Raw genomic sequence first — 7227 nt, forward strand, 5'->3', positions numbered from 1 at the left:
GTCATTAAAAGTACATTCTGTATATGACTTTTTTGCACTATATGTTACTGTTATAAACCTGCTCTATTTTACTAAAACTCAATTTAAATGATCTTCCTAGTTTATTGGCTCATTTAAATTTGTATTATGTTCAAAAATATACCAAGATTAGCTCATAAAATTATTAATTAATTAAAGAAAAATCTTAAAACCTTTATAGAAGAGCTGGTTTTTGGATAGTGTTAATAGCTCATTGGTAGACTGGCTTTTTACCATGCATTAAAAAGATTTGGGTTTGATTTCAATACCTTCATATAACCAAATATGCAAAATATCAAGGCCTATTCAGGAAGTAGAGAAAAGACAGAAAAGACAGAAAACCAAAGTTCAGGAAAAGAGGTATTTCAGTATATGCTTGGCACATCTAAAGGGTAGCTGGAAAGCTATCTCCCTGAAGCCCAGATGGGGAAAGGGGAACTTAGAAAATAAAACAACTGGATGAGAGATTGATAACGGGAGACACTCATCACAGCTTCAGGCTTCAACGCACTGAGTGATTTCATGCATATTTTCTCTAGCCCCTGCTACTGCAATAAATGAATTTAACCTTTGAGTGTCTATAAGTATAACTGTAGGGAAATTTTAAGACCTAGGTTAAGAGAAACAAAAACACATGCTTTACCAAATCTAGTTACATAGATATTGATAAACATGCTTCCTAAAAAGAAAATTGAAGCAACTTGTACCACATGAGTATCTGTTCCTGTTTTACTTTTTTTATGTTGTGTTTTTTATTTGTTCTCTACTTCCTGATATGTGTGTATATGAATGTGTGTGTGTGTAACAAATATGTATGTGTATATGTGTTATCATTATGATTATTTAAAGAGGTTCATTACTATTATTTAAAGAGATTAGTTTTGCTTATTGTGCACATTAAGCTAAATAGAAATATCTGCACTGGGTTATGTGACAACTGAACGTGTTCTTTGATAAGTAGAGAAGATGATGCTGTAGAAGACTATGAGTCTTAAACGCGTTCTCACGACCGGCCAGGAAGAACACAACAAACCAGAATCTTCTGCGGCAAAACTTTATTGCTTACATTTTCAGGAACAGGAGCGCAAGCCCCAAGCCCCAAAAACGAAAAGCCCCCCGCTTACATCTTTAGGAGCCAGAGCGCCAGAGCGCAGAGCAAGAGCTCTATTGTTTACATCTTTAGGAGCAAGCGAACAAGAGCCAGAGCCAGAGAGCAAAAGCGCAAGAGCGCAAGCAAGAGAGAGAATGGCGGAAACCCCATCCCCTTTAAGGAGAATTATCCTTCGCCTAGGACGTATCACTCCCTGATTGGCTGCAGCCCATGGCCGAGTTGTTGCCACGGGGAAGGCAGAGTACATGGGGTAGAGAAATACCCTTGGCACATGCGCAGATTATTTGTTTACCACTTAGAACACAGGATGTCAGCGCCATCTTGTGATGGCGAATGTGGGGGCGGCTCCCAACATCTCCCCCTTTCCTTTTAATAAGAGCAATAGGCCACCCATATTAATGAGAGTGGAGATAGAGGTCAAATCCCCAGTGTGCAGGTAAAGGAGCCATGTACAGGATTAGCTCTTAGGCTCACAGGCTTTTACCCAGAGCAACCCTGACCTGCTCCCGTGTCGTTTTGCCTGGAGAGAAGGACACTTGGACACTCAACCTTCTTGAAAGATGACATGTCTCCCTAGAATAGGCTCATATATGCCGCAGAGCCCTTCCACTGCAGTGCTTAGCCGTGCAACTCTCTCGGGCTGCTGAAGCACACTCACTCTATCCCGTGCAATGAGACTAGCCTCGTGGGATGCAAGAGCTGAGTGGCCAGCGACCTATTGCCTAAGCATAGATATATCAGGGGAAGCACCATGTTCTAGAGCTGTAAGTGCCTGGGCAATAACCACCTTGTCTCTCCTAGTTTGGGCCTTAAGCTTACAGACCAACCAAAGAAGCAACACTAATCCACAGCAAAGTGTATCTCCAAATAATATCAATCCCACCCATTCTTTAAAGAAGGGAAATGCTGAGGAGATCCAATTGGGTAATCCTTTGGTCAGGGACAGGTCCAAGCGCGTGGAGTTGACCTGAAGTCTCAATTCCCGAAGGATCTGTTCAAATTCAGCCGTCCAATTCTGTAACATATACTGAAAAAGACTTTTTGACAAATTAGCTGCCCTAGTAAATTTCTCATACTGAATGGAAGTAACACACAATCCCGGAAACTTTTGTTCACATCCCAGCTGAGCTATTTGCCATAATACATCTAGTTGTTTCTGGACAAGATCTATGAGTTGACTAACCAGCATGAGACCACCCTGTATCTTGACATTAGCTGAGGCCTGTTTATCTATGACTGTAGTCACTGAGGCTGACAAAGTGTTAATGGTGTCAGTCGTCTGGACCTGTCCAGACAGAGCCAAGGCTGTCTGAATCAAGGCCAAACCCAGTTCCTAGTTAGTGGTAAAAAGCAGGGGAATACTTGAGCATTATACATCACCGTCATTAGGAGTGGAAATGTCGACATTATCCCCCAACGCTGCTCTCTCTTTATTATTGACGCCCTGGACATCACCAAGACGAGGGACATCAGTATTCCCTTGGTCAGTCTGGATTTTTCGGGTGAGTCTTTCTGGTATCCAAAATGGGTTGTCTTCATTCTGTGGGAAAACACAGATAGTTCCCCTGGATCTTATCAAAATAGGATCCGGGCCATACCATTTATTATCAAGGACATTTTTCCATTTAACCATCTCATTGGGCCTATCTGGCTTTGAACAATGACGTTCAGCCGCAGTATGGCCATGAACATCAATATTTAAAAAATTGAGTGTAAAGAGTGCCATAGACACAGACACTCTTGGTACTCGGGGTAGAGTCTCCTCAATTCCCCTCTTCTGTTTTATAAGATAGGCTTTGAGGGTGCGATGCGCACGCTCAACAATACCCTGTCCTTGAGGGTTGTATGGAAGTCCAGTCAGGTGGGTCACGTCCATCTGACGGCAGAACTGTTGGACTTTTTGAGATGTATAAGCTGGTCCATTATCAGTCTTAAGGAGTTTGGGTTTCCCCCAAGCACTCCATGTCTCAAGGCAATGTTGAATCACATGTGAGGCTTTTTCACCTGTTAAAGGTGTGGCAAACATTACACCAGAGCAGGTGTCAATAGAAACATGTAAATATTGATTTCTCCCAAAGGAGGAAATATGCGTGACATCCATTTGTCAGACCTGTAATGGCCTGATGCCACGAGGGTTTACCCCTACATGAGTAGATAAAATTTGACAACAATCTAAAGGCATTATTAAGTAATCAGAATCATTTCCAGTAGAACCAATCCCTCTTGCAGCTCTAGGAATACCAGAGGAAGAAAAAACAGCCATGTAGGCTTGGCAAAATTATTAGTTGAGCTATTCTGTCCCTTTGTGATATAGAAAAGACAACTTGAGGACAAGAACAGAGAACCTGAAGTTCTCCTTTATAATCCTGATCTACAACTCCAGGGTGGACAATAAGACCTTGTAGGCTGCAAGAGCCTGCCTCTGTCTCTGGCCACAAAATCTGAGAAGGACTCCTAAGGTCCCTGGACGATCTTTGTTAGTTGTCCAGTGGTTTTACCTGCTCGGGAGAGCGCCTTCCAGGCCCTAATAGCCTTTTCATCTGATTCAGAACTACTAAGAACTGGCTCCTTGAGCTCATCTAGTGATGAGTAGAGGCTCCTTCTCCTAGAAGCCTCCGCTGATTGATCTTTTTTCTTTTCTTTTTCCTTCTCCTTCCTTCCAATCTCTCCCCAGGTATTCTTACCTGACCTAAACTTTTCCTCGGGTTCAAGACCCTTGGAAAGGCCTGTATACTTATTTTGTGTACCATATTTTCTCTTTGCTCCTACTCTCTCTCCCCGCTTTACTTCTGATAGATTGTCCTGAATTTCATCCAGAATCCGCCCTGCCTTAACCACTTGATAACATGTGAAAAGGAACAAAAGGGCTTCTAACACTAGAGAAAGTTCAAGGTCAAACATACCTTGTAAAGCTATTTCCCACTTTACTTCTGATAGACTGTCTTGAATTTCGTTAGAAAGTTCAAGGCCAGACTTACCTTGTAAAGCTATTTCCCACTTTACTTCTGATAGACTGTCTTGAATTTCGTTAGAAAGTTCAAAACCAGACTTACCTTGTAAAGCTATACTTACGGGTACCCTGTTCCCCAGCTGAAGAGTTCTGAATTCACGCAGTTGAATCCTTCTCAACAGTCTGTTTTACGGGAACCTTCATTACCATAACCCGCAGTTCTGGTTCCGGAATGAGGGATCTTCCTTGCACCGGTGATGGTAGTTTCCGTCCCAGGTTTTCTCTTCCCGGGTTTCAGCACCAACTCTTAAACGCGTTCTCACGACCGTCCAGGAAGAACACAACAAACCAGAATCTTCTGCGGCAAAACTTTATTGCTTACATTTTCAGGAACAGGAGCGCAAGCCCCAAGCCCCAAAAACGAAAAGCCCCCGCTTACATCTTTAGGAGCCAGAGCGCCAGAGCGCCAGAGCGCCAGAGCGCAGAGCAAGAGCTCTATTGTTTACATCTTTAGGAGCAAGCGAACAAGAGCCAGAGCCAGAGAGCAAAAGCACAAGAGCGCAAGCAAGAGAGAGAATGGTGGAAATCCCGTCCCCTTTAAGGAGAATTATCCTTCGCCTAGGACGTATCACTCCCTGATTGGCTGCAGCCCATGGCCAAGTTGTTGCCACGGGGAAGGCAGAGTACATGGGGTAGAGAAATACCCTTGGCACATGCGCAGATTATTTGTTTACCACTTAGAACACAGGATGTCAGCGCCATCTTGTGATGGCGAATGTGGGGGCGGCTCCCAACATCTGAGCTAGCTAATAATGCAAGTTTCTAAATATTCAACATTTAATGGTGTTCAGAAGTGCAAGAGAAACAAGAGATCCAACATAAGTGAAAGAAATTGCACTTAATGAAAAGAACATGTGTGTGCAGAAACAAAATTTTTGATTTCTTGGATTCTAGTATTGGGATTTATTTCTGTTTCTTGATGGAGCTTCTTTGTGAAGCCATAGGCTACATGATTTATTGAGAATAAAGGAAATGTCAACAAAAAGAAAGCAAGTATAGGACATGAAGTACTTCTTGTAGAAGATGAGAAAGCACACTGCCTAGTGAGACACAGTTCAATTGAAATCACAGTAAGAACCTGATCAAACAGGTGACCGTGAATGTGGAGTGTCACCACTTGGCACAGGTACAGGCTGTTCATTCCAGCAGCCTCAGAAGTCTGTATACAGACAAAGAGACTATAGAAAGCAGGATCTACTCAATTCCAGATGCTCACAAGGCAGAAAGGATAAAAAACACACTAGGTTAAGGTCATTTAGAATTCTTCAGAGAGAAAATCTAAAGTAAGGATATAGCAGGAAGGCAGGAAAGAGTTTTATTCTAAAACTTTAGAGAGCTTTAACAAAAGTCTATTTTGTGTTGCACATCATAACTTCTATCATCATAGAATAACCTGTGCTATTATAAACAAAATAAACCAATTTTTAAACATAAAATAAAATGAATCTACCAAACATGATATTTTGAAGTAAATATACATATTGAAACATCTAGGGTAAACTAATTAGTATATAAATTACTTCACACCCATTTTTATAAGAACATTGAAAACTACTTTTATTAATTCTAACAATATTCAACTTCTGAGTGGATTGTCCATATCTGACAGCAATTTTGTATCCTTTGGCTCAAATCTTATAAGCTTCCTCCATTGTTTTTTATATGTTCATCTACTGTAAGTCTGAGTTATTTGTCTGTTTCCATACACAAGTGTGTTCATGTGGCATTAGTCTTTCTATCCCACACATATTTCACTTAAAAATATTGTACAAGTTCACCAGTGATTATCCACTTAGGAACAACTTCTGACAGTTGATTTCAATAAACAAGTCTCATAGCTTATAATAAAGAATTTTTTTTCCACACTGTCTTTCAATATTTTTACCAAAGCTGTCTCTTTCTCCTTTTCTCCTGTAGTCCTTTAATACTGTTGATCCCTCTGAGGAAGTGTAAGTATAAATTTGCAGGGAACTCTTATTTTAATTTACAGTATCAACTAATAAATACCAAACTAAATGACCATGATTACCATATTGCAAGATGCAATATGAAGAAACCACTGCACTTCCTTGGACCAAAGTAGTAGGATGGCAATTACACATTTAGCCAGACCACAGATGGAGGGAGAATAGATGAAGCTAACAGGAAATCCCCTGTGGCCTAAAATTTTCAAGTCCTGTTGGTAGTGTTAGGGTCTGCATAAGAGTTCCATAGCACTGTCTGCAGTAACATCTTCAGAGAGCTCAACAAAGCTGAGTCTGTTTAACTGAGGGGCTGTGATATTTGATGCTTTGGCATGTTTTCAGTGAATATCTACAAGTACATTGATGCTTTATTGCCCTGTTGCCAAAACCATATAGACTCAACACACACAGAATCAACATACACAGAATGCATAGAAGATGTTGTCAATGTGAAACAAAATGTATATACAGCTGGTTTCTATGTTCATAATTCAAATGCAGCTATTATCTATGTTCACAATGTGTATACAGCTGACATCTATGTTCAAATATGTATACAGATGGTATTTATGGTCTACATGATAGCCACCAGTTGTGCCCAGTTCAACCATTTGTTGAAAGTGCTGTCTTTTTTTCTACTGGATGGTTTTAGCTCCCTTGTCAAAGATCAAGTGACCATAGGTGTGTGGGTTCATTTCTGGGTCTTCAATTCTATTCTATTGGTCTACCTGGCTGTCATTGTACCAGTACCATGCAGTTTTTATCACAATTGCTCTGTAGTACAGCTTTAGGTCAGGCATGGTGATTCCACCAGAGGTTCTTTTATCCTTGAGAAGAGTTTTTGCTATCCTAGGTTTTTTGTTATTCCAGATGAGTTTGCAAATTGCCTTTTCTAATTCGTTGAAGAATTGAGTTGGAATTTTGATGGGGATTGCATTGAATCTATAGATTGCTTTTGGCAAGATAGCCATTTTTACTATATTGATCCTGCCAATCCATGAGCATGAGAGATCTTTCCAACTTCTGAGATCTTCTTTAATTTCTTTCTTCAGAGACTTGACATTCTTATCATACAGATCTTTCACTTCCTTAGAGTCACGCCAAGGTATTTTATATTATTTGTG

The sequence above is a fragment of the Mus musculus genome, chromosome 18, assembly GCF_000001635.26.
Source record: "Mus musculus strain C57BL/6J chromosome 18, GRCm38.p6 C57BL/6J".
NCBI lineage: Eukaryota > Metazoa > Chordata > Mammalia > Rodentia > Muridae > Mus > Mus musculus.